Consider the following 25,896-nt stretch of genomic DNA (forward strand, 5'->3'; position numbering starts at 1 on the left):
GGTCTTGCTGCTGGCCGACAGCCACTTTATTGGGCCGACCAGCAGCACACCACCACTATATATAGCATAGCCTCATCATTCAGCATCTGTACCACTTCATAGACCACATCAAGTACCACATCTCCTGGCTGTTGCTGCTGCCGGGGCCTGCACTACATCTGCTTCATCATCATTGGCAAGCACACCGCGTTTTATCTTCAGTTCATGGGACAGCAGCCCTCTCTGCTACATAGAGCACACCAACGTTTTATCTTCAGTTCACACCTTGGGACAACAGCCCACTCTCTGCTACAGTACAGCACCTCAGCGTTTTAACATCAGCACATATCTTGGGACAGCAGCCCACTCTCGCCTACAGTACATCATCGTTTTTCTTCTACATTTTACCTTGGGACAGCAGCCCTCTCTGCTCACCATCTCACATCATCGGGAAGCCCTCTCTGCTCCTCTCTTTTTTCTTCTTTTTTTCGTGAAATGGTGTTTTATATTATATGTAAAAATGTACATCAACCACAAGGCTCACACAGAACCTATGGCCCCAAAAAAACCCCCACAAAAGATCCTCTCAAGGATCATGACCATGCAAACCTGTACGCTAATAAGAAAGCCTCCTAGCCAAATAAGCATCCAGATAAAAGCATCAAAGATGAGCCAGCCGAGCCGCCGTAGACCATAAGGAAATAACATCTGTATCCAGTAGCTGAGATGAGAGAAGAGAAGAAAACTGCCAAAGCAGCAAACCGCGGATACGTAGAATGTGCCCATGTATTCCACACAAGGAATCAAAGATGAACCCATTCCGTGTAGTCCAAATATGCCAAAGTCCCGTCCATCTAAGGAAATGGAATATCACAAGATGACTGTCCGAAGTAATCACTTGAGGACAAATCCCAAATATCCACTGATGAGCCGAAACAGTAGACCTCTCTACTGCCTCCCAAACGCGAGAGACAAAAGACCAAATCTGACGGGCCACTGGACAACTCATGAACAGATGCATAACTGTTTCAGTGCATGTCGTGCAAAAGAAGCAAGAGGCCAATGTAATTTTACAACGGCGGAGCTGGTCCCGTGTAGGTAACCCTCCCACCAACATCCTCCAAATGAAAACCTTACCTTGGTAAGGGAGTTTAGACTGCCAACCACGCATAAGAGTTTTCTGCCACCATGATTTAGACTTGTGCAATCCCCACACCTTATTGGCCTTGGCTGAAACCCAATCTTTCTCTGATACGAGCTTATGATAGACCTCGTTAGCTGAAAGTGATATCAAGTCACCAGATTTACATAGTGCCCAATCAAGCCAAGGCTGATCTGCAGATGGCCGAGGCAATGGAGTAAAAGGCTCAACTGCATGCATGATGTCAACCCATAGTGGCTGAAATGTCCGAGGAACCCTAAAGTGCTGCCCAATACGACGAAACGAATATGACCTGTCACGACCAGGTATCACAGCATCTCGGATTCTAACCAAGCCTAACTTGACCATGCGGTTGAGTCGTATACGTGAAGCATCTCTATCTGGCCAAACAATGACACACGACTCCACAAATGTTTCAAACTGCAAAGAGTTCAAAAGTAGTCTTTCATGACTAGGATCCCACCGAGCCAATAGTAGAACTTCAAGCCAAGAAAGGAGAATATGCGATAAAATGTGAGATGAGCGAATACGGACAGGATGAGCCGCATTCACAATGTCCCACCATGAAGCTTGCACACGTGTCCGTCCATGTGACAATCCCTCCAACTCAATCAAGTCACGAGCCATGAATACCCAAGGGTGCTCCTGCAAACACATATCCTAAAAAAGCGCCCACCTACGCGCCACCATATGCAAGCGGACATCCAATAAAGCAGTCCCACCCATTCTTTTGGGCGTCGTAATGTGATTCCAAGCTATCCATGTTTGACCCATAATATTTCCTTGCCCCTTCCACAGCATAAACCGAATGGGAGCAACCAAACGGAGAAGAGATTTATGCGTCCAAGGTAGCAAAGGCAAAAAATAGGAAATCATGCTAAGAATAATAACCTGAGCTACCTTAACCCTCACGTGCATAGGCCATCCTTGAGCTTTCCAATACACAAATTTATCCGAGATCTGAGCAGAAATCCAAGCAAGAAGCGCTTGGGGGTCCACATCCACACCCACCGGATACCCAAGATGACGAACAATGTCTCCTGTATGCACCACACGGCCTTGCCACCCTAATGCCTCAAGATCAAATTCCGTGCATACAATGAGGGCTAATTTTGTTGAATTTATTTTCAGCCCAGAAGCCAATGCAAAATTATTCCAAGCTTCAATTGCTCGATCTATATTGGCTTTTTCGGCCCTGAGAAACATAAAAGTGTCATCCGCAAGGGCTTGAGCAACCAATTGCTTGCCATGAGGGAGATGCAAACCAACCACTTCACCATGCGATGCCATAGCATCTAGGCGAGATAACATAGGATGAGTGGCAATGGCAAAGAAAGAGGGCTAAGAGGACAGCCCTGCCGGAGAGAACGGGTGAGAGAAATACCATCCGAAAGTCCTCCATTGAGCATAATCCGCGTGATAGAGCCAGAGCCAAGTAAATGCACCAAATTAGCTATTTTGGGACCAAAGCCCATGGCTATCATTAACTGAGAAAGGACAGACCAGCTGACATGATCAAAAGCTTTTTCAAGATCCAGCTGCACCATCACAATCTCTTGCTTCTTTGCCTTGGCATAATCCACTCCAATTTGAACATTAAGAATATTATGCAAAATATTCCTGCCATGCACAAATCCATATTGATATGGATGAATAAGAGTAGGAAGCACCTTCTGCATAAGAGATTGGCAAAAATCTTTGTGAAGATTTTATACATAATACCCATAAGTGAGATCGGCCGCCATTGAGCCAAAGAAGTAGGCGAAGGGACTTTGGGCAACAAACGAAGTATGCCCAACTTCCAATCGGCAGGCATATATCCCTCATCCCAAACCCTTTGATAAATAAGCGTCAAAGGCTCTGCAAGCTGATCAACATATTTTCGGAAAAACTCATTTGTCAAACCATCCTAACCAGGGCTCTTTCCCATGGGAAGTTTGGAGAGAACAGCTTCCACTTCCCCTTGAGACAGGAGCATCAAGCTGAACCGCCGCATCAGGGTCAACTTGATATCGTACTTCAGCAAACAACGACTCCCTTGCAGCAAGGACAGCCGGCGAGACATCCTCTCGAGGGGCAAGCAAATCTTCATAAAACGTGATGCAATGCTGAATAACCTCAGAAGGTTGAGTAACAAGGTTGCCTTGGGCATCCATCAGCCTAACAATATTCTCACGCATATGTTTTTGATGCAACTTATCATAGAAGCGATGAGATTGACAGTTAGCATCCCGCAAAGCATCAAGACGTGCAAGTAGTTTAAAGCGAACATAAGGATATCGTTGATGGGCAGTTGCCCGTGGAAGATGAGCATGATGCTCCTTTACATGATGCCCAGCACATGGATGTACATGTGGATGTTCAGAATGAGGTTGAGCAGCCATGGGTGGAAGTACATGGTAAAAAGACACGATTTGTTGCCCTGCGGGGGGGAGTTCTCAGATGCTGTTTGGCGGGGGCCTTTGCGTACTCATCAAGGACCCTTACATACATATGCTCGTCGCCCTTTGGGTTCAGGTGCCCAGCAACAGACCAGGATTGAGAGGTCGGGAGGCCAACTTTCTCAGGGTACACGGGCTCGTGGGGTGGATAGAGTAGAACACTATCCTATTAGAAGTCGCCTAACAAAAGAAGCACAACAACAATTGTCTCTGGTGTTTGGTTCAAAGGGTGAGGTCATCTCGCCATGGAATGGTCATTACCCTTCGGCACGTGCTCGAGAACTCCAAGGGCAGTCTGAGATCACAAATACCATGTCTAAAAATGCAATGCTTCAAAAGGTTCGTGATTTGGCATATTGTCCTGGGCCTAGTACACGGCCTTGTTGATTCCTTTTCGGGGAAGGCTTATGAAAATTGTACAATGAAATGTAAAGGGTATTTCTTCGCGCCAAAAGCAGTTCACGCTTTGGCGTACAACTTTTTGTCATGGTTGGGATGTTTTGTGTGCAGTTGAACATAAGCACCATAAGTTGGTTGGCAAAGCCTATGTATATAAGGGGTTTCATGTTTTCTACAGCGGACATCCTGCTTCGCAGTCAGGTGTTATGTTTGCTGTTCGTTCGCAGTTTCAGCCTTCTCTTGTGATTCAAGATGTTCATGGAAGATTTCTAGTGATACAGATTGTTTGGGATGATACGCCTTTATGGTTGTTAGGGGTGTATGCTCCAAATAATGCTCGTGCACGCCGTTTGCTGTGGAATGACTTGTGTGCTCTTTCAATCTCTCATCCTGGCTTTGTGATGGGAGACTTTAATATGTGTGTCTCCAGGGAGCAAGCCACGTCGCCTCATTTTGTAATGGATGGCCCGGAGAGAATGGCGTGGGAAGCTTTTGCATCAAGGTCGCTAAAACAAGACATGTGGTCTTAGTTACATCCAGATGAAAGGGGTTACACTTATGCCTCACAACAGCTTCGGGGCACTTATGCTAGATTGGATAGGATGTATATTTTACATCAAGATCTCTTTTTGCCAGAGGTTCTTACTATGATGGTTGATCAACAACAGGTTTTGTCGGATCATTGGCCGCTTGTGTTTGAAATGGTCTATCATCCTGTGGATGCATATAAAGGCTTGTTGGGACGCTTGCTTTGCGCTTAAATCACACTTTTTTGGAGCATGAAGTTTTTGATGTTTATATGCGTCAGTTGATACGACTTTTCTCCACAAGAGTGTCCATGGCTGATTATCATGCTTGGCCAGTGTTCCTTACCAACACTTGGAAATTAGCGCAACATTATGGTCTTGCTAATGCCTCTATACAAAAACAGCACGTGGCTCTTCTTGAGTCGCTTTTAAAGGGCTTGCAGGCGTTCATGTTTATTGACTCTATGGATGCTGAAGTTGTGGATGCCATAGAATGGCTGAAAAAGGAGCTCTCTGCTCCTCTCTCTCACTCAGGTATTGCAACACCCTTGTCACTCGATCTTGCACCACTACACCACTCGGGACGGCAGCCCTCTTTGCTCTTCATCACCCCTAAGGTACCGCAGCACCCGTCACCACAGCCTGCATCACTTCACCTTCCGCTGTCCACTACCACCTCGAAGAGCCTCTACATCCACCGACGCGAGCCTTCGACACTGGCCACCTCACGGAGTGCCTTCGCCTCACATCGACGCGAGCCTTCATCATCGAGCGTGCGTCCACTCCGACATCGTCTTTGCTTCTGCACTGGTCTTCTACTCTGAGTCTCCTCACATCACAGGGCCTCTTGTACATATTTTCAATCACCATTATATATACACTCACATTTCATGCCGTGTTGATTTGCTCTGATTTCTCCTACATCTGGTCCTTTCATACTTTTTCCCTCACATGGTATCAGAGCTATCGTGAGCAAAGGGATTGAAGACCTCGAGAGCACACAGCGTGGATCATCTACCCGCACTCTCAGAGGACCAATTTTTCTTACCAGAAGTTGATTCTCCAAAATCCGATCTGGACCACACAAGGAATGGAACTTCTTACTCAGAGGAGAGCCCCCTTCGAGATCTTACTTTGGGAGACGATCGACCCATTTACATCAACTCACCTTCACTACCTTTGCCATCACAATCTCCCTCTTTGCCTTTATCGGACTTCGCTTCCAAAGAGGGATACATTCCTTCTACCAGAGTGTTAGTGTGGGACCCTGGCATCCTTCATTTTTTCTCATCTTCTCTCATGGTCCCCTTTTTGGCTTGAGAGGGGGTGAGTGAAAATGGCATTTTTCCCAACCCTAAAAAGGGAGAATTTTTGGGTTTTCTTGGACTTGTTTGTTTTTTGGGTCTTGCTGCTGGCCAACAGCCCCTTTACTAGGCCGACCAGCAACACACCACCACTATATATAGCAAAGCCTCATCATTCAACATCTGTACCACTTCATAGACCACATCAAGTACCACATCTGCCGGCTGTTGCTACTGTCGGAGCCTGGATATGCACCCTTTTTGCCACACCTCTTTGCAAGTCTTGCTTTCTCAAATTTCAGCAATATCCAATCATTCTCTTTAACATCCAATTGCCTTCTATGCTTGTCGGCAGCCTTTTTATGCTTGTCTTGTGACCTTGCAATGGCTGTCCACACCTGAGCAAAAGCAATATCCAAGTCTCTTACATACTCATCAACTGCAAATATCTCATCCTTTGTGTGCGAAGGATGGGTGACAAAACCACTTTACCATAAACAATCTCAAACGGGGCTTTTCCCGATGCATGCACCGTGTTGTTGTATGCCAATTCCACAAGCAGTACGTACTTCTCCCAAGAAGACTTCTGATCCGCCACATAACATTTCAAGAGATCCAACACGGCTGAATTTGCAACCTCACTTTGCCCATCTGTTCGAGAGTGATAAGCTGATGAGAAGTCCAATTTGGTGCCCATGTTATGAAATAAGGCCCGCCAAAAGAGACTTATAGTCCTGGGATCTCTATCCCCCACAATGGACTTTGGCATTCCATGATGCTGGAACACTTGTGCAAGATATATTTTAACCATATGCTCAACTTTGATGGTCTTTTTGACCGGCAAGAAGTGAGCTTGCTTGCTAAACCTGTCTACAATTGTCCAAATAGCATCATTACCCTGTTGGGTCCGTGGAAAGTCCATAATGAAATCCATTGTAATATGCTTTCCCATGGTTGCGTGGGAATAGGCAATGGCTGAAGCAAATCAGATGCCTTTTGCCTATCAAATTTCACCTTTTGACACATGATACATGCACCTACATGTGCCTCTATGTCCTTCCGCATACCTGGCCAAAAGAAACACCGCTCAATCATGTGCGTAGTAGGCATTATGCCTCTATGACCAACATATGGAGGAGCATGGCACTCATCCAAAACCTTTTGCCTCATGTAAGACACCACACATAGACAATTATCTTTCATAAGATAACCCTCTTTGATCACATATGAGGCATGTGCATGACCAGCCATCAAATCAGCCCAAATAGTGGCAAAATCAGCATCCGTATGATACAAATCACGCATGGTAGACAAGTCTCCATGAGAGGCAACCGAAATAGCTGCTACATACGGCTTTCGTGACAATGCATTTGCCACTACATTCTTCTTTCCTAGGGTATATAAGATCTGAAAATTAAACATAGAGAGGAAATTAGCCATCCTTATATGCTTCTCTGACAATTTAGTTTGGGTAAGAAAATACCTCAAACTCTAGTGATCTGTCTTCACAGTGAAATCAGCCCCAAGAAAGTAATGTTTCCATATGGTGAGTGCATGAATTACAACCAAGAGCTCTTTCTCATAAATGCCAAGAGAAAGCTCTGCATCATGCAATCTACGGCTCTCGTAAGCCACAACATGTCCCTCTTGATTTAGGAGGGCTCCAATGCAATTTCCAAAGGCATCACATTCCACATTAAAAGGCTTTTGCAAATCCCGAATGATCAACACTGGACCATGAGTAGTTGCATCTTTCAATTTGAGGAATGCATCCCTCTCTACATTAGTCCATTTGAATGTAGCCTTCTTCTTTGTCAAATCATGCAAAGAAGAAGCAATCCATGTAACGTGCCAAATGAACCTGCAATAATAAGAGCATAATCCAAGAAAGCTACGGATCTCATGCACCGAACTCAATTCGGACCAATTCCGAATTGCATCAATCTTTGCAAGATCCATCCGCACTCCATCTTTAGACACAATATGTCCAAGATAATGTATCTCTGACAAGAAGAACTCACTCTTCTTTGCATTTATGAAGAGTTTTTGCTTACAGAGTTCTTCAAAAACAATAGCCAAATGAGCTCTATGCTCTTCTTCAGTCTTCGAGACGACTAGGATGTCATCAAAGAAGACACCTGTAAATTTCCTATACCCACGGAATATGCGATCCATCATTCTATTGAATGTAGCTGGGGCATTCGTAAGACCAAAAGGCATAACAAGATACTCATAAAGCCCAAATGTTGTCTTGAAAGCAGTTTTGTGTACATCCTCAAGCACTACACGCACTTGATGATACCCACTCTTGAGATCGATTCAGCTAAAGCATGCCAATCCATCTAACTTGTCAAGGATGTCATCTATGCGTGGAATCAAAAACCGATTCTTAATAGTAAGCTTATTCAAAGCTCTATAATCCACACACACACAAAAGGATCCATCCTTCTTTTGAACCAAGAGAACGGGTGAACAATATGGTGAAGAGCTTTGCTGAACCAATCCCTTCTCAAGAAGCTCATTTACCTGCTTCATGGTCTCCTCTTTTTGGGATGCACTTACACGATAGGCTGGCCTGTTAGGTGGTAAGCTATCCGGCACAAGATCAATGCGATGATCTTCTGGACATATGGGTGGCAACTCATTTGGTAACTCATCAACAAAACAATCATTATACTCTTGCAAGAATTTCAACCTATCATTACTAAGAGTGTTTACCTGCACATTATTTTCCTCAACATGATCCCGTACAAAAATCAAGTACACAAAAACACTCTTTTTCATTACTTTCTTAATTTGTACATGAGATACAAGGGGAATGGTATCACCCTCTTCACCAGCATCAATTACATGCTCTCCGCCTTTATGCATGAAGGTGATCATGTTGGTCTTGTAAGCCTTGCACGGATCAATGTGTGTATGCCAAGGCTTTCCAAGTAATACATCACAATCATTCAAAGGCGCCACAAGAAAGTCCTCATGATCCACATAGCCTTGAATGTGTATACGCAACTTGCCAATAATAGGCATAACCTGCACTTCTCTACCAACAAAGGCAACCCCTACTTCAATTTGAGGACCCATGTCCTCCACTTCAATACCCAAAGTAGCTGCCATCTGTGTAAATATGAAGTTCTCAGTTACACAATCATCAAACATGAACAAAGTGGGCTGATCCTTAAGTTGTCCCCAAGCTTTACATACAACCCTGTCTTTGCTATCATGTGAAGTGTTGCCCTGCACATCCGGAACCATATGCACGTTGGGCTTTGATGCATTTGCATTATCACGCTTCTTCTTGTTTGGGCATGCATTTGCAATATGCTCGTTGCTACCACAAGTAAAGCATTTCCCCTCGCTCATAAATTGCTTTTTCTGCTCCAGAGTGAGACCATAGTCTCTCACTTTGAAGGGACGCTTCTAGGTAGAGTTATTTTCAGCCTCTGGACCATTTTTATCTTGGTTTTGGTCCTTTTTAGGTGGTTGTCCATTATTTTGCAAGTTTTGGACAGACCCCTCTTTGCCTTGAAATGAGGGTTTAGCCTTATTGGATAGACTCAATTTGAGTTCCAATTGCTCGGTGGCAGTGGTGGCTGCAATTAGTTGGTATAAGGTGTGACCAGGATACATTTGTAGTCCCGCTTTGTACATGGGTTGCAATCCCGATTGAAACCTTCTCTTCCTTTCCGCCTCAGTGACATGCATAAATGGAGACACCTCCAAAAGCACTTTCCAAAACTTTTGCACATATGCATTCACTGTTTCCCCCTCATTTTGCTTCACCCAATCCCACTTCATTGTTATATCATTCAATGCATTAGGAGGCAAGAATTGGACATAGAACCTCTCCTTGAACTCTCCCCATGATCTAACAGGCTTCGGTGAGAGCATCATTGAAATCAATATCAAACTGGGCAATAAAAGCAAGTGCCTTTGATGATACATCATATTCCCCATGATATGTGTCAAACTTCACAGATTTGTCTCCGGCTTTGAAGTCACGAGACTTTGATTCATGAACCTGCATCTCAACATGTTTTCCCGCAAGTTTATCCATTGGGACAGCCCCTATGACTGGTATCATTTTAGGAGTAAAAGGTGATGCATAAGGCATAGATACATGTGTCCTGTAAGCATGAGGCATGGCTGGCCCCTCAACATGCATTGATGCATTTTCAGCCATAGCTTCTCCCTCATGAGCACACTGAGAGATATGTGGAATACCTGCACCAACAGAAAATTGCAGCCCATGTTGCATGTGTTGTGTATACACATTTTCAACCGGGCAGGCGTCCCCTTACCTAGAACTACACATTGGTCAAGCAAGCATGAAAACAACATACAATTTCAATTGCAATCAAGCACATAAAGATGCTATGCAATGCAACACTGGTATGGACAATCCCATTCATGAGACTATACCAAAATAGACGTGCTCCAGATAAGTACACGAGGTACCAGACCCAATGGAACACCAATCCACCATGCATTTCCGGGCATGTACACAAAGGCACAAGTCCCAACGGAAAGCCAATTCCACAGTATCACATGAGTGGCATCAATCCCCGGCATATACAACTGCCATGGTCACTAGTCCAATGTACATACATGATGAGAAAGCACGGGTGGACCGATTGGGTGGCCAAATGGTGGCATGTCCCAATGTGTGGTCCGACCAAAAATGCTGATGTGTTGAATGGCACGCGAGGAGGATGAAGCTGCGTTGTGTAGAGCCCGGCAGAAGCAACAGCAACAACATATGGTACTGGATATGTGCAATGAAGTGGTACGCCGTAGTGAATGATGAGGCTAAGCTATATATACTGAGGGGAGCTGCTGGTCTGTCACATGCACTCTGCACTCAGTGCATGGTGACAAGATGACTCATCATCAGCAATGCAACATCTCTACATTATAAGAACCCAGTAGGATGATATTTGTCATATGGCGTGACCCCATTGTATATCCTCAGTCCAGGATAAGTTAGGCACGAGCTACGTAGGTCATTCCTCAACCTTAGCGGGTCAGCCAATCAGTCAAGTCCCTTAACCAACTTGGAGAGAATCATTCATGCATGTAGGGTCAGTAGAAGCCTTAGGGTTTGCTTCAGAAAGCACTCTGCATTTTGCATAACATGCATTCATATGCCTGTGCATCACGTAGAACATCACAGAAGCCTTAGGAAATTAACTAGGATTTATCTGGTATTTTTCAAATATTTTATAGTATTTTATCTTTGTCCATGACCTGAAGACCGGATTTCTCCCGCCCCAGTACATGACCGGTCTAGCAGATGAGTTCTATGGACACAGACATAACGGATCCCCAGTGCTTCAGTTTTTCGGAAAGGTAATTACTTTAGCACATTAGTTAGGGTTATCTGCGCAGGCCAAGATGGAGCAATTCATTCGTGGATTGGATCCTAACATTCGGTTCACAGTTTGTAACTTCGAACCCAATACATATGACCGGACTCTGACTCGCTCAGAAAGAAGAAATGAAGATGAACGGAGGCAAGCCCAAGCAATCATCTCAGTCCAGTACCAAACCCCAGCAGAGCAGCAATCCACTGCACAGCTGTGTAAGGTAACGCATCTTCTAAAGATGCTAAGAAAAACGGCAGTAATAGCTCTAGTTCAGGGGGTAAGAAAGACAAAGAATCTAAGCCTAAGAAAACCCCCAATGAAAAGGCTAAAGTAGGCATTACTGGAGGTTATCTTCCTCCAGAGGAGCAAAAGAAGTATCAGTCAGAAAATAGGTGTTTTTTCTGTCACATCATAGGGCATGGTAAGAAGGATTGCCACAAATGGCAAACGGAACAAGCCACTAAAGCCCCTTCTGCCACAGTTGCCACAGCCTCCCCAGCTCCTCCAGCCCCGCCTACTACCACCAATGCAATTCAACTTTTACCTTCTATGCGTCCTATGCCATCAGTGGTATTTGATGCTAAGCAAGAGGGTGAGAGCGATGCTGCACAGAAGAGCCTCAAACAAGCTTATGGCTCTGCCAAGGACCGACAGTTTGTAGTCCTTTTCGATATGGGTAGTTCTGAAGACGCCATCTCTCCCCAATTGACTAATAAATTGAACTGCACATTAGTCCCATATCATCTGGATGTGGCCGGGTTTACACCTTGTCTTCGCACCCACATTTCCCAGAAGGCACAGCAATTTGCCTTTGAAGTTCAAAAGGCCTCATTTCAACGAGATTTCATCGTCTCGCCTCTGTTGAGGTGTGACATGATCTTAGGAATTCAGTGGTTCCATCAGTATGAGCCTATTCCCGATTGGGGGCAGGACACTTTTACTATCTGTGAAGGTTTTCTTAAGCCTATCATGATTCGTGGGGATAGAAGCATTCTTGGCATCCCATTGATTTCAAATCTCCAGGCCAGACGAGCTATCTGCAAGGAGACAGAAGGAGCACTACTTTATGTTCGTGCTCAATCAGCCTCTACCTCATTGGTAGCATCCATTTCATCTTCGGTCCCTCAGTTAGCAGACCTCCTGTCCAGAAATCAGGACATTATGCTCAAGGACGATCTCCGCCGAGTCTCCCACCCTCTCGCCATGAGGACCATCACATTGATTTGGTCCCTGGATCAGATCCTCCTAGCAGGTTTCCCTATCGTCTTTCCAAGACTTTAGAGGACGAGATAGAAAAGCCGTTATCTGAGCTTCTCCGAGCCAGATTTATTCGGCCTTCTTCCTCACCATTTGTTGCACCTATCCTATTTGTTCAAAAGACGGACAAGTCTGCACGCCTTTGTGTAGATTACAGGGCATTAACAAACTCACCATCAAGAATAAGTTTCCTATGCCAAGGATAGAGTACATTTTGGAGCGTTTAGACGGTGCTAAGTTTTTCACTAAGATCGACCTCAAGCGTGGTTACCATCAGATCCGCATTTTTTAAGCTGACATTCCAAAAACAACTTTCCGAACAGAGCGTGGTCACTAGTTCGTAGTCATGCCTTTTAGGCTTACAAATGCACCCGCAACCTTCAATAAGATGATGTCTAGGAATTTCGCAGTCCACATTGGGAAGTATATTTTCATATTCCTTGATGACATACTAGTCTTCTCAGCCACTGCGGAGCAGCACGAGAGATGTGGAGAAAGTCTTGCAACTTTTGCGAGATAATCAGCTCTACATAAACGCCAAAAAGTTTGTCTTTGGTGTTAAAGAAGTTCAGTATTTGGGCTATATATCATTGGTTCCGATGGGATTAGACAAGATCCATCAAAGGTTCAGGAAATCTTAGATTGGGACATTCCTAAGACCGCGCCCAAGAAATCCGCTCATTCGTAGGTCTTTGTCAGGCCTACAGTACCCAATGTCCATCAATTTTCCAACCTTGCAGCACCTCTTACCGACTTGCTCAAGGTGGTGAAGACTCGCAAGCAGAAAGTTTCAATTACAGGCAAGGCACTTGATGCATTCTGTGCACTGCAGAAAGCTGCCTCAGAAGCGCCTTTACTAAAGTTAGCATCTTGGGATGAACCTTTCGAGGTCATTATCGATGCAAGCAATGTAACCATAGGTGCAGTTCTCCAACAGGACAATAGACCTACAGTAGGTCTTTGTCAGGCCTCCAGTACCCATGTCCATCAATTTTCCAACCTTGCAGCACCTCTTACCGACTTGCTCAAGGGAGTGAAGACTCGCAAGCAGAAAGTTTCAGTTACAGGCAAGGCACTTGATGCATTCCGTGCACTCCAGAAAGCTACCTTAGAAGCGCCTGTACTAAAGTTAGCATCTTGGGATGAACCTTTTGAGTACCCATGTCATAGTCACAAGGGAACGGGAACGTTTTGGGGAACGGATGACTGTTTGGAACGGGAACGAAAAGCTTGAATAAAAGGGAACGGAATCGGGAACGCCACATCATTGCATAAATGTGTTTATAAATTTACTTTATATATCTGTAAATGCTTTGGAAAGAGTCATAGTAAAGAAAGAACCTCAAACCATCTCAGTAGTGGCCATGATAATGCATAGATGTGTTCTACATGATACATAGTTCACTTATATTTCTTACATGGTCTGCGGTGCCATTTTGGAACGGAAACGGGAACGGCTATCTCTATGGAACGCGTTCCCCCGTTCCAAGAGCTTGGAACGACGTTCCCTTGTGACTATGACCCATGTCCATCAGTTTTCCAACCTTGCAGCACCTCTTACCGACTTGCTCAAGGGGGTGAAGACTCGCAAGCAAAAAGTTTCAGTTTACAGGCAAGGCACTTGATGCATTCCGTGCACTCCAAAAAGCTGCCTTAGAAGCGCCTGTACTAAAGTTAGCATCTTGGGATGAACCTTTCGAAGTCATTATCGATGCAAGCAATGTAACCATAGGTGCAGTTCTCCAGCAGAGCACAATAGACCCGTGGCATATTACAGTAGAAAGTTGGATGTCACCGAAAAGAATTATTTAGTATATGACAAAGAGCTTTTGGGTGTGATCACAGCACTCAAACATTGGAAGCCTTTTCTTTATGGACAGGTTTTCACAGTGAAAACAGACCACCAAGTGCCAAGTCCCCAGTGGAGTGATTGACAGGCCAGGTGGAGTCAACTCTTCCAACAGTTTGAAGGAATGATTGAATATATCCCTGGTAAGCATAACCCAGTGTGGCAGATGCTCTTAGTAGAAAGGCCAACATCCAGGCAATCCAAGATTCTACCATTCTCGAAATCACGGGGAAGGACTTAGATAGTATGAAAGACCAATATGTCGACTCCCCTGAGTTTGGTACTCAGTACGCTTTGGCCCTCAATTCTGAGCCTGGCCACTATTCAGTTCAGAACAGTTGGTTGTTCTACAAGAACCGTCTCTGTGTCACTCGGGAAAAGCGTTCCGCTCTTCTCCATGATGCCCATGACTCCTTAGTTGGAGGATGGGATATCAATAGTACCCTCGAGAAATTAGAACGATCCTTTTATTGGCCAAAGATGAGGCGTGATGCCTATGCACGTGTACAAGCCTGTAAGATTTGTCAAAAAGTTAAGGTTCCACATACACAGAAGGCTGGTTGAAGGACTGCAAACCACCAAGAAAGCTTGGGTTGAGATGGTGAAGAAGCACAAACCCACAAAGCATCATACATGAGACTCTCAAGGAGGAGAAACGCAAGAAGGATAGGGCCCTCCATGTGCGAGTGCGGGGGCTACAAGTGTGAGCTCCAAGTGCTCTTGTTGCTCCACAAGAGCTAGGGGCCCTTTTTTATAGGCATGAATTCATATTTCCCACTTTTAAACTTCCAAATAGAACCCTTGAGCTCATTTTTAGACTTCATCTCTTGCCCCGGCCATATATTTATGTGGAGACCCCATTTCTCCACATTTCCTCGTGTAAACTTGTTTCTCCATTTGATTCCCCACTCTCTTGGAACGTGTCGCATCAACAGACTCCTCCATAAACTTTGCGGGCTCTAAACTCAAGTGCCTTTACCTCGATCTTTCCCCTCTTTTTCCTTGTGTTTATATGCCTCTTGAGACCTGGTGCTGGTTTCTAGTTTCTTGCTGAATATACTTTCCTTGTGCAATCAAAGAATGATCGCTCCAAGAAAAATCTATCATATTTCTCAAGAAAGGTTATAAATGTAATTTCCAGCCATCCCAGGGCTCCATCTCTGCCACCGATCTCGCCCATCCAAATCCTGACCTTCCGATGGGCGGGGCTTTGTCATTAAATAGCCTCAGATAGCGATTGCTACATATATTCCTAAACATAGAATGTGAAGCTCAAGCTCCACAAACATTTACAATTATGATGGCACTTTTGATGGTGCCAGACATCATTTTAGGTGTAAAGTTCATGCATCGGAACATCCATCCAGCAGGTGGCTACATTACATCATCATTATCGGTAAGGGACTTCCAATATAGAGTACAGGGCAAGGGATAATCAATGTCCGCGGTACACATGACAGACAGCCCATCAGAAGATTCCAAAGGATATACCAGCTTTGAAGTGTGCTGTCTAAGGTCATGAATGATGACCCATGATTCTGCGGACATGACGAGGACTGGCTAAACTACCCTACCCCTAGTCTGTGTGGGCCACACTAGCTCCACCATGAAAAACATATGCGTTTTTGAAAGAGAGACGAGAAGCATATCAAAAAACGATGAGCAAGACAATCGAGGCTAGATCGAAGCACTTACAGCTACACGCACCTTCTCTGCAAGGATGTCGATCACACTGCCACGTCCAGGTATCGCGCCAACACAGTCACCAGCGTAACAAGAGGCGTGTTTACAAATGATTGTTGTAAGACAATACGCTTCCGTTTATCTTCCAAATTTTTTAATGTGATAAGTGCCTTTAATTAAGGAGGTGGCAGCTTAAAAAAAAGGCATTGTAGGCCTAAAGGCTAAGAGGCACGTAAAGAGCTAATTATTGGATACTCCCATTTTTTAAAATAATGTCCACCCCTTTATAAAGCTTAAAAGGCTTTAACTTTTTTACAATAAAAGTTAAGAAACACAAAATCCAAGGTGGCATTTTCTTATTGGCTATAACAGTGCAACGAACATGGTCTTTTTATGTCCATAATTTGGAGGTTGCAATGTCCATACATGACTTTTCAACCTTAGGGACCTTTGAAGTTGATGGAAAAAAAATATTACTTTAGTGTCAATATATTTATATTAACCCTTGAACTATATTATTTCTAATTTAAAGGTTGAAAAATAATTAGTAACTAGGTACATGTAGGTGTTGGCATCCACAGGATCACACATGGAGCTATGGAGGATTGAATATCATCATCATAGTGGAGAGAGAGAGAGAGAGAGAGAGAGAGAGAGAGAGAGAAACAATAGAGCTCAAGTATGAGAAAGAGATTGCACAACTTGAATGGTACTCATATTGTGAGAATGAAGGACCCAAGTACATGCTTTTAAAGACACCAGGGCCTTATCTTTTGACCAAACCTAAATAAAGGGTGTTCACACCACAAAAGACATTGGACTAACTCTGAAATATCCAACAAACCCTCCTTCGGAGTGATGGTGGAGTTGCATGCATTACCTTCAATAGTCTCGTACACTAACACAAGCAAAGATACAAGACGTGTTCCCCCCTTCAGACTCAAAGGCCAGTAAGCCTGGCTCGTAGGCCAGTAAACATGGCACAAAAGGCTCAGAGGCTCAACAAGCATGGCTCAAAGGCTTAACAAGCATGGTCTTGGCAAAAGACTCAGAGGTCATGTCCTGCCTTAGGTGACAAAGATAGCCTACATTGATGCATACCAAAACAACCCCCCCTCACCTAAAGCAGAGGCAAAAAGGGTATAATGGAGAGGAGCCTTTTATAAAAATAAGGTGTTATATAATCCAAAAGATAAATAACTCATATTTTGGGGACTACGAGAGCAAAGAACCCTTGACTCAAACATAATGGAAACTAGAAGTAGAGGAAGAAACTCCCCTCGGTGTAAAACCCGTTTGTCTTCATTGCAATACTTGAGTGTGGAGCTCAATCGTGAACACAAAAGTTCTCGAAGAAGATCCCATGGTAGAAAAGATGAGTGTTGTGGAGGCATGGATCTCATATGCTGCGTAGAAGGGCTCAAAAGCTAAACACGCTGATGAAAACTCCTCATAATGGTTTTTTTATATGAAAATACCTTCTATGAATTTTTTAAAAAAAATTCCTAAAAAAATGTCGAAGCTGCATTTTATTGTTCTTCTAATGAAGAGAAGCTGGTAGCATTTTGTTAAAGGCGCTCCAGGGGGCTAAGGCCGGTGGAGCTAGCGGACCAGTCGGGAGCCCAGCACGGGTGGGCCAACAGGAGGCGCACACAGAGTGTTGGAGGCTGCACGGCCTTAAAGTTGTCACTTCTTGTAGAGAGACACCAATCGTGGAGCACCAGCGTGAGAGGCCCAGCACAACTAATATGTAACGCAGGAGCTGTGGCGGGCAGAGCTGAAGGTGGCGGCCAAGTGATGCAGCCAACAGTGGTAGAGTCTGGCCACTAAAGTCATCGGTCCATGCGGTGTAAACGGGCGGCCACAACAGTTTGCAGTAGCGATTTCTAAGGCAAATGGCGCCCAGTTCAAAAAATGCAAAGTGGATATAGGAGACGTTGCGGGCTAATCAACAGGGAGGAGCCCAAACGCAGATGCTGTTCAACCTCGTTGAAGGTAAGAGAAGGTGATGCTCACGACCGAGTACTACTCACTAATTGGAGTTGTTAGCGTCATGAAGAGCACAAACATTCTTTATTTAAAAAAAACGCAAAGGCTATAAGGGACAAGCGATGCTAGCTGTGAGCGCCAATGTTAATGATGTGGTGGTGTGGCTTGTTGTAGAAAAGCATATTGAGGCAGCATCAATGATGGACTGAGTAATGAAGAAGATGGTGGCTCTGATACCATGTTGGCATCCATAGGATCACACATGGAGCTATGGAGGATGAAATATCATCATCATAGTGGAGTGTGTAAGAGAGAGAGAGAGAGAGAGATTGCACAACTTGAATGGTATTTATTGTCATAATGAAGGACCCAAGTACATGCTTTTATAGGCACTAAGGCCTTATCTTTTGACCTAGACCTAAATAAGGGGTTTTCACAAACCACAAAAGACACTAGACTAGACTCCACACTAACTCCGAAATATCCAACAGTATGAAGCATCAATTCACTTGTAACTTCCTTCTACTAGTGGTAGTTGAGTCAATCTGCAAGTGGTCTCACTGGTGGTAGTTGAGTCGTTTTGCAAGTGGTCTCACTGGTGGTAGTTGAGTCATTCTGCAAGTGGTCTCATTGGTGGTAGTTGGGTCATTTTGCAAGTGGTCTCAATGGTGGATGATAATTACATGCATGGACGATGGGGTAGGTGTAGACATCTTTAAAAGTTTGAGTTGTCTAGTAGGAAGGCCTAGCGGGAATATAGAGTTTACGGCCAAGCTTGGCCTATAGCGCAGCATTTCTTTATGTTGCTTCAAAGCCACCTTCCCTTTTGTTCTATGTACTCTTAGAGCTATCATGATACATCTTTCTCCTTTGATTGTTTGTATTGCAGTCAAAAATAAGATATCAATTCTATTGTATTGTGTAGATGGTGATTGTGCTTACATTAGATCTTAGCAGCATTGTTATGTGCACTCTGAGAGTTTGATTGTTTGTATTCCAATCACAAATAAGAGATCAATTCTATTGTATTATGTAGACAATGATAGTGCTTGCATTAGCTCTTAGTAGTAGCAGCATTGTTATGTGCTTGGCGATATGCTTAGATATGTTATTCTTTTCATATTGGTGTATGGGTAAAGGAAGGAATGAGCTCTCATGTGATTGTTGCAATGAAGTTTACAGCTATTGAGATTCTAAAATGCGTTCCAAATGGAATTTTTTTAATGTATCATGCTTGCATTACTCTTAGCAGTACTGTTATGTGCTTGGCAATATGCTTAGATACATTATTCTTTTCATATTGGTGTATAGGCAAAGGAAGGGGTGATCCTTTGCAATGAAGTTTGCACCTACTGAGATTCTAGGATGTGTTCCAAATGGCTTTGTATCATGCTTGTTTTCAATTATTATTTTTTACTTCAGCTTTTCCCTTTGAAAACTTATAGTATCACATAGTAGCCACTTGCTTCGAAAAAGATTTGGGGTGTTTTCCTTGCTTGTTCAATATCTATAGCCAAGTATAGCTACTAGAAGAAGTTTCTAGATACAGAACGCAGTTAAATACAACCTTACCAACATTTGACTCTTAGGAGTGTTTCCCTTTCTAATAATTTTACGATGATTGGGTAGGATGACTCTAGGGAGCCTCGATCGCGTTAAGGAAACCCGTATTGTGCTTGAGTCTAGGGCATATGAGAACTTATTAGAAGCGCTCAAAGCCTTGCACAAGCTCACCTCTCATTGCTTCAAATACCTCAAGTATACAAGGGACCCATTGTTCGGGTACAACCGGTACATATAGTACGAGCTACATGTTGGCGAGAGCAAAGCTATCTTAAGTGGAGACGTGATAAGAATAGGAAAAAACCCCGAATGGCTAGGCCTCTACCTGCACTAAACTAATTCAGATATTAATACCATATGGTATTAATATCTACTATCAAGTTGTCTTATTGTATTACTCAAAGGAAACCAAGTTGTTGATGCCTTATTAAATTTGTAAAAGACCATCACTATCTCCACATTGTAAAGGTTGCTTGCTCTTGCATCCACCCTTTACAACAGTCATGACCTCTTTTGAAGCACAGTTTCCCTTTTTACACTCCCCTTCATCTTCTCCAAACTTACCTACCATAGGCGAATTCAAACCTCTTTTGTCACATGACCTCTTTTCAAGCACAGTTTCCCATTTTACACTCGTTCATCTTCTCCAAGCTTACGTGCCATAGGCAATTTCAAACCCCCTTTTGTAACCTTGTTTGACAACTTGCACTCCTATGTGCCCTTTTGTGAGCTTTTGTGAAGTCCCCTACTTCAATGACCATAGCCTCTACATCACTCCCGTTCACTAGCTTAAATATAGCCTTGTAGTATATTGCTATGTTGAAATTGACTAAGCTACTGATGGATGCCACTACTTCAATGACTAACCCTTAATGTGTTGTCTTGAATGCAAATATGTAATAATTAGACTCCCTTTCTTGTTAGCTTAGATGTGGCCCAAGACGATTGGCCCCAAAGGCTAACTTAGCCATTGATCTATTATAGACCAACCCATGAATAAGGATACAGAACAAGCGTTGATTGACCTGTGTAATGCACACATTGTTGCAACCTAACTTAATCGACTTGTGTCACGCACACATTGTTGCAACCTAACTTAATCGACTTGTGTCATGCACACATTGTTGCAAGCTAACTTAATTGCAAAAATGGCAAAACTTACGCCAAGAGCACTAAAACTTACTAATGATGATAAATCAGCTTGTAGGCCTAGCCATAATAAATTGACTTGTACACGTATGCACATTATAATAAATCCAGGCTATACAAATAGAATATCAATTAAATACTTAAATGTCGTCACACACAATGTTATGAGAATGTATTTTAAGCTCTCTTGAAAATATTATTCTACCCTTTTAGATAATTTGGGGATGCTTGGATTATCTTTACGACATGCGAAATAATGTTAATATCATGGGCGAAGCCATTGTAAATATTAATACATTTGGTGTACATTGATGTATGTTTGAGGCCTCCAATGTTTGTTACAATTGGTTTATATGGTAGGGCAATTTCGAGGTTTCTTATGCCTAGTACATATATGTGTGGTGATGGTTTGTATGCTTATGGAATTTTTTTTAACCAATTTATTGTTGGATATTTTATAGGTGAAGAGGATTCAGATGATTGTGAGGATGCACACATTATTATTTGATGGCATACATTTTTAGAAACAAGCTTTATATATATTTGTGCTAGCTTATACACATTTTGATTTAAATTGGAAGCTTAGATTTATCAAACTTATACTTGGACATTCAAACTTTAATACTTTTGTAAAGCATTATATGTTATATGCTTTAACCCTAGCCTTAATTTATGGACACTCTATTTTGAGCATAAGAGAGTGCTGTGCAAGGAAAAGCACACTTTTTGTATTTTTGGAGGCTATGGTCTATTCTTGGAATACTCATGTGTAGGGAGAGGCCACACACATAAGGGTGGAAGATTGCACCCATTCCTATGTTGCTTTCATGAGCTAAGTATTTTTGCAAGCTATTTATTCAATTCTTGAATATGTTGAACTTGTGGTTTTTGATGTGTTATTTGGATTGAATAATATATTTCTTGTTGTGATTCTCTATTTTCCTAGAAGTGGATCTGTGTCAATGGCATCAGAGCCATTCGTCTAGGAAGATGGAGGCAAGATTTAAGAGCTTGAAGGATTAATCAAAGGTTTGAAGAGTTACAAGCTTTTATTCAAAGGGAAAAGACCACAAGGTAAAAGAAGGTGGTAAACCACTCAATATAAACCAAAAACCATCCTTCTTCATGAAAATTGGTTTTTTACAACTCTTAACCTCTCCATGATCTGACCGTATGGATGGAATCAGAATCGAAGGAGGCATGAGCTCAATTCTCATATTGCTAAACTAGTGACAGTGTTAGAAATGTATAATAGATGGCTGTGGTTGGCTCTCAAATCAATTTTGAGAAAAAGAAGAGGAAATCACTTTTCGTGCAGGCTATCAATCTTTTAATTAAATATTAATTAAGTATGATTCCCAAGCCTACAAAGAAGAAGAATTAAATCTCTATTTATTGATCTTCTCTCTCCATCATAATCGGTGGCGAATTCGCAAATTCAAGCGTGGGCGCTTTTCTCTCTCTCTTTCTATTACCCCCCTTGTGAAGCATTCTAACTGCAAGTGTGACTCTTCTGACTATGATAAGGAGGAAAGTGATCATGTTAAGGCTACATCGCATGCCCATAGTTCTCGAAAAGACTCACGGATTAGCCAAAAGGCATTTACTTTCCAGAACTAAGATGGGAAGAAAGACGCTCAAGTGCTTATTACATGGCTCACTTAATTGGATGATTATTTTTCAAGCAAAATTTCTTGGAAGAAGATAAGATTAAATGTGCTTACACTCATTTGATTGAAGATAAGGCTACATCGCATGCTCAGAGTTCTCAAAAAGACTCATGGATTAGGCGAAAGGCATTCACTTTCCAGAACTATGATGGGAAGAAAGACGCTCGAGTGCTTATTACATGGCTCACTCAATTGGATGATTATTTTTCAAGCAAAAATTCTTGGAAAAATATAAGAATAAATGTGCTTACAATCATTTGATCGAAAGTAATGCCTTATGGTGGAATGTGGTTAAGCAGGGCAAGCATCTACCTATGACATGGAAGGGATTCCATAAACTTTTAAAGAAACATTCTCTTTCTTCATAATACAAGGCTAAAATTCGTCTCAACAATGGGATACTTTATGCCAAGTCAAGAAAGAGAATGTCCAAGCATCGATAAATTTTGAGATACTATATTGCAAGTTCAAGTGATCGAGAAGGTCAAAGAAAGAGAGAAAAGAAGAAAATTTATTGCCAGTCTCAAGCCTACTATTAGGGCACATGTTAATATCATGTTTCATCCTCGTAATCTCAGTTCTGCTATGGAGCTTGCTCTGAATTTCTAACACAAAACTTCTATTTCTAAGGATTGTAGAATGTAGGAAAAGTCCTATGCAAAGTCTTCTAAACCATATTTTCCTTCAAGCAATTTTGATAAATCAAGGATGTATAAGGATAAAGATGTAGCCAAAGAAGATATTCGAAAGGATAATAATAGCAAACCCTCAAATGGCTAGCTGAAGAATCGTATCGTTGAGTGTTACAAATGTCACAAGGGGGGGCACATTGCACCAGAATGTCTAGAGAAGAAAAAGAACTTTGCACCTGTGGCTTGTGTCAACATGGTTGAAGATGATGACGAGACAATTCATTCAAGCAAGAGGGTAATTCCAATCTCGACTATTCGGATGAAGGTAAGATTCCTATTCATGCTTTGTTAAGAATTCAAGGAAAAATAAAAGAAAAACAAATTTTTATTTTGCATGATGGTGGTTCTCATGATTTCATTTTCGAAAAGACATTGAAAGAACTTAACCTAGATGCATCGCACTCGAGCTATAAAGTGAAAGCTGCATCTCAAGGAACTAAGTACGATTGCACTAAAGAGGTTAGAATCTAGACTTAGAAATAGACTTATTGAAAGAAAAGATAACATTTTTAGTTTCTCCTTTGCAAGGTGTTGATGTCATTTTAGGAATGCCATGGAGACATGAATCCTGAAATTGATTAATGACACCCCTACAATATGGTTAATGAAAGATGATAAAGAAATTCATTTGCGGTGTCATGCTTGTTGGAATCAGGGTTAGGGTTGCAACAATGCACACACACAAGATAGAGAAGCTTGAGAGCACACAAACTCACTAGATTAGAATGAAAAAATGTGTGCCAAATACAAAAGATAAGTACACACCCCAAAATGAGTAGATAAGAGGGTGTACATACGCACGGGGGAAAAAACCTCCTAGTGAGGGAAAAAGTGCCCCGGAGGTCCTAAGTGTGTTCACACACATCACTACCATATAATGCTACAAATCCCCCCTTGGAGTGATGATGTGAACATGTACAGGGTATGGCTGATCAATCCTGAAAAGGTAGTAAGCCCAAAGCTTTACGAAAAGCTTCGAACTTTTCACAAGGAAGAGCCTTCGTGAATAAATCTGCCATGTTGTCATGTGTAGGCACATGGACCAAGTTGATCTCTATTGTAGAGAGTCTTTCCCTGACAAAGTGGTAATGCATCTCAATGTGCTTAGTGCGAGCATGAAACACTGGGTTCCTCGCAACTGCTAATGCGCTCTGGCTGTCAATGAAAATTGTAGTGTTAGACGACACCCAAATCAGCCATAAAATGTATGAGCCACACACACTCAACTGTTAGCTGTAAAAGCTGCCATGTACTCAGCTTCACAACTGGAAGTGGCCACTATAGGCTGCTTCTTGCGCTGAGCTATGATATACATGAATCACCAAGGCGAAAGCAAAACCCACTAGTGGACACTCGTGTGTCATAACATCCAGCCCAATTTGAATCACTAAAAGTATGCAGCTATGACTCACCCCCATCTGGATAAAATAATCCAAAATACTGAGTGCCCTACAAATAGCGAAAAATCCGCTTGATAGCCTGCCAATGCTTTGTACTTGGGCTCTGCATAAATCAGCTCAACTATGAGACCGCATACTGTATATCTGGCCTCGTGTTGCATACATAAAGAAGGGATCCAACAGCCTGCTGATACAAACTAGCATCAAAAGAGTCTCCTACATCTTGAAGGCTAAGTCGAGTACCTGTCTCCATAGGTGTAGCCAGAGGTTTACAGTCTTCAAGATTAAATTTCTTCAATAGCTTCTGTATATATTTAGACTGTAGCATAACAATGCCATCATTGCGCTGCATAAACTGAATCCCCAAATAATAATGCAAGGGCCCCAAATCTGACATCTCAAACGATGACTGCAAATCAGCCTTAAAGGCTGAAATTTGATCTATATCGGGTCCTGTGAGCAACATGTCATCATACGAGATGTGGGTGCAAAGGTCTCATCATAATCAATGCCCTTTTGTTGGGCATACCCCCTTTGCAACAAGTCTGGCCTTGTATAGCGATCAATGCTACCATCTGCTTTGTGTTTTAACTTGTAAACCCACTTAGTACCAATGGCCTTCTTGCCATGAGGTAGATCTGTCAAGTACCAGGTGTCATTCTTGAGTATAGAGCTATACTCATCCTGCATAGCATGCATCCAATGATCATTATCCTGTGCTTCTTCAAAGGAAACAGGTTCCTCCTCATTACATAAAGTAGAAATGAGAACATGATCCACATGAGAATAATCTACATGATGAGAACCTACACGAGTTCTGCTAGGTAAAGGAGCTGCCAACTTGCTATCCCTCAATGTCTACACAAGCCATTTGGCATACGCCTAGATTCTTCTATGGTTGCTCTCTCCTCATCCACTACATCCTCAATAATTGCCTCATCAAAAGGCTGATTTGCAGGTTGATTTTGAACTTGCAAAAACGGCTGAATTTCAGCACTTGGTTGAGCATTCAATTGCTCTACATATGGCTGACCTCCATTAAACAAAGGTAGGAGTGAATCAAACATGTCCTGTGAGCATACATTCTGCTTATTCCTTGCTTTCTAAACTTTCTAAACTGTATCCCACAAATATGCATTTAACTGCCTTATCATCAAGCTTACTGCGTTGTTGCTCAAGCATAAGAGCATAAGCAAGACAGCCAAAAACACACAAAAGAGCCACAGAAGGCTTCCTACTATGCCAAGCTTCATAAGGAGTTTTAGACTACAAGGCCTTGGTAGGGCATTTGTTCCACACATAGTTTGCGCACATAGTTACCTCTAACCAAAAAACCATGAGGTAAATCTTGGGCTTTCACCATACATCGTGCCATCTCCATGAGAGACATGTTCTTCCTCTCAGCCACACCATTTGTTGAGGTGTATATGGCACCGTACATTGATGCCTTACACCTTTTTCAACCA

The 25,896-nt window shown here is 42.7% G+C and overlaps 1 protein-coding gene across 2 annotated transcripts in view; it reads right to left on the reverse strand.

Moving 5' to 3' along the window:
• LOC147610359 (NEDD8-conjugating enzyme Ubc12-like) overlaps positions 1 to 16,138 on the reverse strand; it is a 67,443-nt gene extending 51,305 nt beyond the window's left edge. Inside the window, exon 1 of one of the 2 annotated variants that reach the window (XM_086786091.1) lies at positions 15,992 to 16,138. The gene's annotated coding sequence lies outside the window, so the exon portion shown is untranslated. Of the gene's footprint in view, positions 1 to 15,979 lie in introns of both variants that reach the window. The other variant, XM_086786090.1, reaches the window with a different exon arrangement.
• Between the last annotated feature and the right edge of the window lie 9,758 nt (positions 16,139 to 25,896).

The sequence above is a fragment of the Cibotium barometz genome, chromosome 49 (genome assembly GCF_041138505.1).
Source record: "Cibotium barometz isolate CiBa-2024 chromosome 49, ASM4113850v1, whole genome shotgun sequence".
NCBI classification, from domain to species: Eukaryota; Viridiplantae; Streptophyta; class Polypodiopsida; order Cyatheales; family Cibotiaceae; genus Cibotium; species Cibotium barometz.